The sequence below is a fragment of the Rhinolophus hipposideros genome (assembly GCF_964194185.1).
Source record: "Rhinolophus hipposideros genome assembly, chromosome: 2".
Lineage (NCBI taxonomy): Eukaryota > Metazoa > Chordata > Mammalia > Chiroptera > Rhinolophidae > Rhinolophus > Rhinolophus hipposideros.
The window spans coordinates 41,540,694-41,550,475 of record NC_138048.1 but is presented as its reverse complement, the minus strand read 5'-3'; positions in this window follow the sequence as shown (position 1 = coordinate 41,550,475).

Sequence of the window (9,782 nt, the reverse complement as noted above, 5' to 3'; positions counted from 1 at the left end):
TTAGTAAGCAGGATGCCACATTTTGGGGCCATGCATAGCCTCCATCCTTGCCACCATTTCTCAGGCCATGGTTATTGTACCTGTCCATTACCATCAAAATTGGGCAAGGGAGTATTCTTTTCTGTCTCCATTATGTAAGAGCAGAACTACCTTCTCCTGATGATCAAGGTCTATTACCCTTGCTAAGATGGACTCACTTGCTAGTCCATTCAAGTGCTTATTGTGCCAGCACTGACAGAAGTTGGCTGACATCAACTAGTCAAGACATTTTGTTTCCTAGCTTCTGTAGTCAACTGGCCAAGCCATTCAACACTGCCCATGTGTGATATATATTCTTACCTCAAAGTATTCCCTTGACAGACATACTGCCTGAGTCTTTTTGTCCATTAGGAAGAATTCCTCTCATGCCTATCTTTCAGAGACACCCCTGAGTGGGTCTGTACCCATGAAGTACAGCAATAATCTATTTTTGGCTTGCAAACACATACTGATCTTACCTATCCATAAACCAAACTCAGCTTTTCCCTTCATCCCATGTACCCAAAACTGTGAGCTAAGGAGAGGCATCAGGACAAAACTGGTGGATGACACAGAAGTCTGGGTTACACTACTGCGCAACTTATTTGTGCTCTCTGGCTCTGCTCATGCCTGATTCCCGATGTACAACTTTTTTCCTGATGATTATTATTGAGGGTCTGACAAACCTTATGATGGGAAGTTCTGCTGCATGGACACTTGGTATCCCATGGTCAGGTGCTCTGTTTCTACTAAGAACCAGGAGCACACCAGGAGCTAGTTATAGAAAGGTATGTAGTTCTCTGCTGCAGACAGCTCGTCTCACTTCTGAATCCTAGAAGTCTATTTGGGTTTTCTTATTGAGGCTTGCCATAAAATTTACAGAGCCTTTTTCCTATCAATGATATTTCCTATATCCAGCTATTGATATCCTATATCAATGATATTTCCTATGTCCTATATCCAGCTTCAGCAGGTCATCTGACCAGTGTCACTCTGATTGCGTTGTAAGGAGCTTCAGCAGATCCCATTGGGTTCTCTGAATCTGGGATGGCCCTTCAGACTTGTTTTGCCCTTAGGCACATGGATCAGGTCTTTATATATCCATACTGATCAATATTAAAAGCAGCTATCTTCAAGGAGGAGGTCCAATTTGGGGATTGTGGGGAGTGTGGCTCTCTTCATCTGAGGACAATTCCTGGCCAGGGACTCAGCTGAGAACCGTTGGCCATCGGCCACCAATACACTCCCCAGATGGGGGTAACATTGCCTCAGTTCTGAGGCAGCAGACAGTAGCATTCACTACACGTGCTCAAAGTTCCCAGGTGTTTCCCAGTACAGTTCTACTAAAACCAAGTCCCACTCATCTGGAACGTCCAGAGTAGATTTTTGGAGTCACTGCTCGATCCCATATTTGGCATCTATTCAACTTGTTGGTATCATCCTAGCATTCCAGCCTGTGAGTCACTTTGAATTTTAATTATATCTTCTATCTCAGACATTCTTTGAGATTCGAATGATCTCAAAATGGAATAAGACGTCAAAGAAAATGTTGTCATATTATTGATAAAACGTTGAGGCTTCAATTCTCATAGGCAGAAAATATTTGTAGGACTTACACAATTTTTCACCACTGTTTATCCAACATTGTATCCAAAATGTTTATCCAACATTTATACTTATAGTTATTATTATCCAGCCCACAAATTACTTTCATATCAAAGACACTATGAAAATATCTGTGAAGTGTTTTGTTGAATTAAATTTATGCCATTCTATCAGTTAGGATTTCTTTGCCCCAAATGTCATAAAACCCTGACTCAAATTGCCTTAAATGATGAGAAAGATTATTATTATCACTTATGAAGAAATCTATAGGAAGTATGAATTTCAGGCTGGCAGATTCTGCGGTTTAGCAATGTCGTCAAGGATTTGGGCTCTTTCCAGCTCACCTCTCTGCTAACCTCAGAGTATTGGCCTTGATTTCAAGCTGTTTCCCCACCTCTACCTCCATGAGTACAAGGTAATAATGGAGCAGTTCAAGGAGCACTAACCTAATACAAAAATGTCCAACAGCAACAACAGAACCACTCTTCTCCTCGTTTATTTCTTTGCCTATTACCCCCAGCAGACTTCCTTTTGTGTCTTATCAACCAGGATTAAGACACTGTAGCACTCCAAAATTCATCCTGGCAAGGGGAATGGAACACCAGAATTGATTTAGCCTTAGACTGATCATTTGCAGCAGAATGGATACCAAGGTTTACTGATCCATGGTTGTTAGAATCTGATCTGTTTCTTTTTGTGAAAGGCTTCAGCCTTTAGTCACCTCTCCCATTTGCTGTATTCCCCAGATGGATTTTTGATAGAGGCTCTGAGAACCCCTCTGCATAGCACATTATTTCAAGTTCCTGCCATTTAATTTCTCTAACTCTAGAAACTTAAAAATCTACATGTGTTCTTACTTTCTCACTTATGTGGGACTTCAATTCTCACTTCACCTCCTTTCAAAATTGAAGGTGGTATATCCTGGTGTCCCTTTCCTCTGGGCTCCTGCATCTGAAAGTTGGTTTTCATTTTCCCCAGGCCCCCTAGGGAGCCAAGCTGAGTCCATCTTTTATTTCCATAAGAAATCCATTCACACTAAGGAATTAATCAGTTTTAGTGGAATTTACCCAAGATCTGAGCAGAACAGGGAGGGGAGGAGGGGCAGATCACCACCTTTCTGGCTTTGTCTCTCTCCTATGTCTTGTCCTCACCACCTTTCTCCAAAATGTTGGCCTGAGGGCTCCTGTCTTTGATGCCTGGATCCTGGGAATTTCTCTCCATTTCTTGCCCAAGTGGGTTAATATTAACATACTCCTTCCACACTATCTCTCTACGAGAAAATACAGTTTTCTCCATCTTTTTGCACAGTGCAGAAGATAGAAGCAAAATAAGCAATAGAAAAAAGTAAGAACTACTCAACTTCTGTTAACATTACATCATGCTTACTCAAATAGCAAGTCACTCATATTTGTGCTTCACCTTACCCCAAGGAAAGAAAAGCTTTCCTTACGACAGCCTTTAGCACTCTTATAAAGCGAGGGTTTATTCCTGACTTTAGCCTCCTTTGTTTTGTTCTTGAAGGTTCATGACAGTCTTTTGTGTTCAAGCATATCTATAATCCCCTCACTCTGTCTTTTGTTCATGTCCTTTTAAAAACTTGAGCTCTGCAGAGGGCTCCCCGCACAACCACCTCCTTCTTTAGTTGTCTCCCCCATTATAAGGGGATTATTTCTTATTCTATCATGATCAGGATTTTATTGTTTAAATCTCCCACCTCCCCCAAGCCATATTCCTTTCTCAAGTCTCATATCACAGAATCACACCTGTGGTAAATACTCTTTTGAAGTGGAGGGTTAATTTGTAATGCAAATAATTACTTCTTTATTTATCTCATTTTCAAGTAGGCATTTTCACATATCAAACTTCATAAAGACAAATTAGGGGCGAATTATTTCACACATTTTCCCCTCTCAGTCGCTTATTCTCCTTCCCCTCCCACTTCCCTCCTGTCCTTTTCCCCTCTGGTTGCTTTTCTCCCCCCTGCCAGGATCCACGGAGAACCCCCTGGGCTTGTCTCCCAGACTCTGCTTTTGTTGAACTGAAATACTTCTGTTAACACAAGCCTTTGTTGTCCTAAGCAAACTCACCTACCACCTGTCTCCAAAGAAGTCCGTGAGTGGAGCCCAGTGAAGAAAGCACTTCTGCAGGGAATTGGCTGCATGTGCCTGTACCCCTGACAGCTGGGCATTTCCATTTCCTGACTGTCCCCCTTCTTCAGCTGGCATACTCTCAGGATTAAATCTCTATGCCTCTGATTCCTTGGGAGTAAAATGAAGGCAATGATCTCTGTCCTGTTTACTTTACAGAGTTGTTAGCAGGGGGTGGGCGAATCATGTGTAAGAAAATATAAATTGGAAAGCATGATTTATCTATCTATAAACAAATATCGGCTACTTGTGCTTAATCATAGATGTGTTGCCTGAAAATATGAAGGGTAGACTTTTTGAGTATGAAACTGAGTAGAAATAAACTGTGTTTAGGGAGGGTTTTTGAGCCAGGAACTCTGAGCACTGAATTTTTTTAAGCCAAGGACGGCTCTGTCCTCATACACTTGGGGAGAAAGGAAAGGCTGAGAAAGGAGAAGTGCTCTATGAAAGAAACATGTTATTGTTCCCTTAGATGATTTTTCCCACTTTTGAAATCATAAAGACAAAGCTGTCTAGGAGACTGAGAGGAAGGAGAGAGGAGATAAAGGCAGGGTTTGCTCTTAGGGAGGGAAAGGGAGGTAAAGCGAGGGAGCAAAGGTGGAATTAGTATATTATAGATTTGTTGAGAGCCTTAACGTGAAGACCACTCAAACCGAATTAGTGTGAGCTGATCCAGGCAGCCAGATAAGAGGCAAACTCAGCTCACTATTTTGGCCTGCAATCCTAGTCCTTTGATAATGAATAGTAAAAAACTCTTAACATTTTGATTTTCTTAATCTATAGATATTGTCATCTAGTGATTTTCCACATTCTGTCATCTCTTAGGACAGCATAATAGTCTGCTTTTGTGGTTGGGATATGTTGATAAATTACATGAGCAAAGTGAAGCTTTCTAACTCTGTAGAATATATATATAATTTTTGGAGTTTGCTCCTAGTCTGTAAGTCCCAAGAAGGCAGGTGTTCTCTGGGAGGTGTTTGTCATTGGATCCCACATGCTGAGAGTGCCTGACACTTAGCTGGAAGTAGGTACATTTTTTTTGACTGGATGTCTGAGTGAATATGAGGTATTAGAAAGAATTAGGACGGAGAGGATATACAAGACTGAGCTATACCCCTGGTGGCAAGTTACAGGAAGTCTCTGATCAACATGTTAGTTTTTATGTCCTGCTTGGTGGGATGGAATGCCATAAACTACCAAGGACCCCTGGGAAAATATAGGATCACTGATGGGGCCCTGAAAGATGGACATCATTACTCACCCCTTCCCCTCTCCTGATACAAACCAGCAACCCATAAGAAGCAGTAGGGCCTGTTATAACCAGGGGATGGGCATAGGCCAGAGAGGGGATTATAAATGGCAGAAGGCCTTGAAAAGGGCTTGATCTACATGATCTTTCTGAACTGGACTTGAGACATCTTTGCTAACTCTCTTAATATCCACAGTCATAATGAGGTCAATGTAGCTTCCTATAAAAACGTATCTACAGACAGAATGACCTCTGTGGTCAAGAATCATTATCATCCCCGCAGCTAGGAAGGCTATAGTCACTGCCAGAGTAGTAAAATAATGTCTGTCGGGGATCTCCAGAGAAACAGTACCAATGGGAGAGAGAGGGAAGAAAGAAAAGAGAAGAGAGAGAGAGAGGGGGAAGGGAGGGAGGGAAGGAGGGAGGGAGGAAGAGAGAGAGAGAGAGAGAGAGAGAGAGAGAGAGAGAGAGAGAGAGAGGAAAGAAAGAAAGAAAGAAAGAAAGAAAGAAAGAAAGAAAGAAAGAAAGAAAGAAAGAAAGAAAGAAAGAAAGAAAGAAAGAAGGAAAGAAGGAAAGAAAGAAAGGATTATAGGAATTATTGGCTCACACAATTATGGAGGCCAAGAAGTCCAACAGTCTGATCTGCTGTTTGCAAGCTGCAGGCCCAGAGAAGCTGGTCATGCAGTTCTAGTTTAAACCCAAAGTCTGGAGAACCAGGGCAGCCAATGGTGCAAATTCCAATCCGAGTTCTAAGGCCCAACAACCAGGAGCACTGATGCCCAGGGCCAGGAGGGGGCGGATGTCCCGATTCAAGCACGAGAGCAAATTCATCCTCCCTCTACCTTCTTATTCTTTTCAGGCCCTCAAGAGATTGGACAAAGCCTACTGCATGGGTGACGACTATCTTCTTCAGTCAGGCTGTTGATTCAAATGCTAGTCTCTGCCAAGAACACCCTCACAGACAGGCGCAGAAATAATGTCCACCAGCTCTCTCTGCATCCCTATCCAATCAAGTTGATACATCAAATTAACTGTCACAAACACCTAGGATATGACATAGGAGCTGCTTTAGAGTCCTGAGGCTGCACAGAGGCAGAATAAAAGATAGAGATGCACAGAGGGGCTGGGGCTGACGAAAGAAACCTATACTCCTGTCCAGTCTCGGCTTTCATTTCCTGGTGAAACTTGGGTTTGTTACACTCTCTCTGGGCTTGGGTTCTGCTTCTATAAAAGGAGGAGGTTGGATAGATGATCTGTAACATTCCTTCTGGCTCTAAAGTTATATTCTGTGCCACCAAAGAATTCTCTTTCTGACAAGGAGAAATGCTAAGCAATTTTTCCCCCTTTCTACAATTTACACGTCCTTTTGCTTTTCATTTATGTGTTTATGTATGAGCCTTTGACCAAAACAAAATTACCATCTTTGGGTAACTCCTCAGCCCTCTCATCATTAAAATGCAGCAGCAGATTTCTGGGACCAAAAAGGGAAAACAAAACAGTTACTAAGTCATCCCAACTTACCAGTCCTAGATAGAGTACCAGCTGGTAATTATAGGGGTGGCCCAGAGGGCAACCAGGAGAGGTGAGCACACAAAGAAGTTTTGTTTGGCATAGGCTTCTGCCTACTTCTGGCCTTTGTTCTTGAAGGAGAGCAGATGCTCCGTATAAGGAAAACAATTTAGGGAGGTCAGGGCGTAAAATGGGAAAACCCTGGGCTTCAGAGTCACCATACCCAGTTAAAACCTGGGATCTCCTGTTTTGTATCCTTGAGGAAGTCATTTAACCTTTCTGAGCCTCAGTTTCTCCTCTGTAAATGGAAGACGATCAGCTTCAGAGGGTGGCCATGAGCAGCAAAGTAGGTAATGTGCTAAAGCTCAGGAAGTACTAAACACATTATAATGAAAAAAGGAACGGGACAAGCCATGTGTAAAGATACAGGAGCAGAGGGCATACTCGTACTATAGAAAACTAGTCACACAGTCCCCCTTTAATCATTTCAGTGGGCATATGTTGCAAGCTGGGGCAGGAGCAGAGGTGCAGACAAGGGAAACATTGACGAATTATCCTTCCCTCAGAGAGCTGACAGTTTGTTGGGAGGTGGGGCTTACAGAATGGAAGGCTTGAGCAAATCAAATGCCCAGAGCTCTGGTTGTTGATGTCATTACGAACAAAGGAACCCAGAATAGAAGCCCTTCCTCTTGTAATCCTGAGAGTTTGTGTTTCTAGAAAAGCCAGGTTTTTATGGAAGATTTGGTTCTTGGACTGGACCTTGAAGAATGGTAGGATTAGGATGTGACCACTGGGAAAAAGTGGGTAAACCCATAGGGATTAGATAGGGTCAGAGTATGACAGGCCTAGACATTATCAGCCAGTTGAACCTTGCTCTGGGGAGCCACTGAAGATTTTAGTCAGGGAGTATCCCAATGAAGATAATATTTATTATGACAGCTTAGCCTAGTAGCAGTGAGTGGTAAAACCAAAGCAGGAAGAGAGGAGTGGGAGAGGCTAAGAAGGGAATTAAGGGCAGGATGGGCGGTCATCTTCCTTGAGTCATGCCTTAACTATATCCACTGAGCCAGTCATCAAGCCTTCTGGATCGCTCCCTTGAAATGTCTTACCTCCAAACCTTCTACGAATGAGTTCATGTATCCAAGGAGTAAGTTTTCCAGCTGGATTGATGGGAAGACAGGTGCCATTGTCTGGGGCAACGAAGTTGGAAAACTAGACTGACTGAAGATACATAATAAATCTGGTTCTTGACATGTTGGATTTGTGGTAACAGCTGAATGTTCAGTGGAAAAATAAAGTTGAACTGGCTTTTTCAACATGACTGGAAGTGACTTTAATACTCAAACAACATGAAATTCAAGAGTCTAACCAAAATCAGATACAGGGTAAAAAAAGAAAAAAATGGCACATACACTGTCACTCTCTTCTCTTTTGATGTGGAATTACTATGTGGGGAACTGAGTATATTTGCATAGTTTGTGTTTTCTTCAGCTGGCATTATAGGGAATGATAAATGGAATTGTGAGGGAAATGTCATGTAAGTTTGTTAAACCAAAATAAAAGAGTAGGGAATGGAAAATGTGGGTAAATCTTTTAGCTTTTTGGAGGTGTGGTTTGAAAAACTCATATCTATTATGTAATTGGATTCCATGAAAGGATTTCTGACCAATATAAATGATGTGGGATGGCTCAAAGCAGTATTTTAACAATTTGGGAGAAAAAACAGATCCTCAGAAGGGAGACCATCTTCCCATCCCATCCATAAAAATTGAAGGAAAACTTCACCAGACCACTAACCGGGCTTGTAACGTTCGGTCTTGAGGGCTAATCTTGCTTAATGTCTTCATAAAAAAAAGAGTCCTGAAGGTGTTTGCCATTTCTCAGTTATTGGAGTACACCTCACCTTTTGGTTTCTCTCCTCTTACTTTTCTCTCCTCCCTCTTGTGCCTTATTGATAGCCATTAGAAAGCAGTAGTTATAAAATGGTTATAAAACTTGTATTTGAAGCAGAGATGATTATGTGGTTTGGAAGGGAAAGGGAAAAAAAGGACTAAATACAAGAAAGGGACTCTAAGCTGTTAAGAAACAGAAGACCATTATTAGCAACATCTTGATTTTGTTAAAAGGTGAGCCAAAGCCATCTAAAACAGGCAGGGGACAAGGTGATAATAAGAGGAAAATGTGTTTCTCAGACAAAGGAGCAGACAGCAGGCGACAGCAGTTCAGGAGAAGAGACGAACATTAGGGAGAGTGTGCAGAGAGAACGTGATAATCCCTCTGACTCATGCTGGCGGGAGCACAGGCCCTTTGAACTCCTTGGCAACTTCAGCCCTGTCTCAAAGTGGATAGTGAGGAATGAGGACAAAAGGAAAGTTCACTGAGTTCCTCTTGTCAGAGCAGGGGAAATGCCTTTGAGGCCAGCACTAGAAGATGCTAATAGCAGAAAGCAGAACCCAGTAAAAGAAGAAAAGAAATGTCAGGTCATTGGGAGCTTGCCTAGCATAAGGGAGATAAAACCAACCACCACTGACAAGACGTTCAGCCTACATAGGTCCTACAACCTACTGCTGTGCAAGTCACTTCTAACCAGAGCTCAGCTGGCTAAACTCTGCAGATAATGCCTCAACTGCTCTGAGAATTTTCGTTCACTTGACAAACAGCAATTGAACACTCACTGTGTCTGCGAGAACTGTTGCTATTAACGCTGGAAGGTGCGGTAGGAGCCCTTATGTCCTTGTAACAACTGGTTTTATGTGTGAGGAAGGAGCACTAGAAAGTGAGTACTGGGGAATCATGCTGACCCTGGAAGGGCACAGTCTAGCAGAAAATAGGGTAAGAAGCAGGAAAGCCAAAGTGGTAACTGGAAAGAAATATGTCTGTTTAGACTCCTTAAGAGCAAAGACATAGCGGCTGCTAGCCTTTCTTCTCCAGGACTAACAGTTCTCATCCACGAAACAGGTTGAACAAGATAATGCTTACTTTCCCTCTGGGTATTTTAGAATGGTTCTGGGAGTTGTGTGAGGGTCATGCCCCAAAACTGGGAGAAAATGGGGATCTTTATGTGGGAATCTGCAAACAGCTGCAGGAGCTAGAAACTATAGGTGCTTTTTTTTGTATATTTTGAGTCACTGAGAAATTTTAAAATGCTGAAAATGCCTTCCCTCCAGATTCTAAGCCAAAGGCTGCAAATGAGGCACAGCTACGTAGGTTTTTGTATGGCTAGCAGAATATTTTTTTAAAAAATTGTGAGATTT